At 38.8% G+C, this 1,905-nt stretch overlaps 1 pseudogene; it reads right to left on the reverse strand.

Annotated features, from left to right (window-relative positions):
* Positions 1–286: 286 nt before the first annotated feature.
* LOC114612768 lies at positions 287–1,252 on the reverse strand (annotated as a pseudogene).
* Positions 1,253–1,905: the final 653 nt, after the last annotated feature.

Consider the following 1,905-nt stretch of genomic DNA (forward strand, 5'->3'; position numbering starts at 1 on the left):
AAGACACACAATACATCATTGCCTGACTATATAACCTCTGGTTTTGATCTTCCATCAGCCCCCAGAAACAGAGATGGTCAACAATATGCTTATTTTATAATTGGACTTCTGAAAATATTAAAGCAATCATCCCAGGTGCTGCCTTCCATCCCTAAAGGAGAGAAGCATGTATGCAAACAAGAAAAATATGATGTCAAACATACTGTATATCATAATTCACCCTCCAGTGGAGAGTAGTAGAAGTCAGTCTGGGCAGAGAGGTGATAGGGCTACCTGGCCCCAGTGATCACACAATCGTCACTGTCTTCATCATATCTGGCAGGGTATAGGTGTTTCCCAGCCCTGCATAGGCTTCCTCGGCTTCTGCTCCAAAGCCTAGGCCATTTCCAGGAGCTATGTTGCAGCAAGTTTCTGCTTGGCATGCAGCTGCCAGAGCAGGATCTCTGGTCACGTTTTTCTCAATTCGCCAGACATAGAGGAGAGGTCAGACTGTCTTGAGTCCAGCCAGAACTGAGTCCTTTAACCACAACTCAAATCAGATAAGATTAAGTACAAAGACACCTTCATTAGTCAGGATGCTATTGACCTTCTGCAGGAGAAGTTGATGAAGGAGGACAACTAATTCCCAGTATTGTGTCCTTACTGTCAAACATCATCAACATTTTCAACATATATCAAACATTATCAAATAATACTGCTATTGTGCTTCTCTTCTTGCCAGGCTGGTAATGTAGTTCAGGCCATCTGAAATGTGAATCTTCTGGTCTCTCTATGAGAAGTCAAACCCCTGGGTGGCCACTTAAACATAGAAGGCTAAATCTCATCAGCCTCTTAATGGGTCTTTGGGAAATGATCATAAACAAAGAAGAAGATGCTACACCCAACCAAGTCCACCACAATAATGCCATTGGAATCTCTAAGAGGAGCTCTGGGTTTCTCACAGAGCAAGAATGGCTATCATGGTTTGATGGTATTCACAACAGAGATAAATGTTATCAATGGACTACCCTGGGGTAGGAGTGAAGTTTTTTTTGGAAGTATCAGAAGTTTGCTGTTTGTTGTCCTTTTTCTGTTTCTTCTGGTCTCTGTGAGACACATTTTTAAGCATCCTGCCTTCTAACTAGCACATGCTCCAGTGGGTGTAGAAGCTGACCCACCAAAAGTGCTGCCTGCCTTCATATTACACATCCTCAACTAGAAAGTCACTACTCAATGCACTGTGGAACATATGGTAATCAATGAGACTAATCATCTCTAAAAAAAAATGTACACATAAGTAACAATATATGGACTGAGAAGCTTATATTTTGGACTTTATATATATACACACATATACATTTATGCATTTGATAACAAGTAATGAAAGAAAAGGCCATAAAATTGAAAAAAAAGTGTAGAGGGTTATATGAGAGAGTTAGGAGACAGAAAAGAGAAGGGAAGAATGTTGTAATTATAATCTGAGAAATTTAAAAAAAAAATTGTTTATTTTTTAAAAAAATGACTGTACATTAGAGATTGGTTTTTAAGAGGAAGACTAAATATGGAAGGTTTGATTAATTGTTGATGTGTCCCAGTGAAAAACTAGAAAATAATGAATAGGATGGAGATGGCAAAGATTAACAGAAAATAGTTACAAAAGAAAAAAAAAAGGAACAATGTGCAGGGCTTGGTGATTAAGATGTGTATTTCAAGGCCAGAGAGACAGCTCAGTGGTCAAGAGCACTGACTGCTCTGCCAAAGGTCCTGAGTTCAATTCCCAGCAACTATATGGTGGCCCAAAACCATTTGTAATTGGATCTGATGCCCTCTTCTAGTGTCTCCGAAGACAGTGACAGTATACACATATACATAAAACAAATAATTTTTTAAAAAATTAAAAGAGATGTTTTACCTGGAAAATGCTGT

The sequence above is a fragment of the Grammomys surdaster genome, unplaced genomic scaffold (assembly GCF_004785775.1).
Source record: "Grammomys surdaster isolate TR1022 unplaced genomic scaffold, NIH_TR_1.0 126182, whole genome shotgun sequence".
Classification (NCBI taxonomy): Eukaryota; Metazoa; Chordata; class Mammalia; order Rodentia; family Muridae; genus Grammomys; species Grammomys surdaster.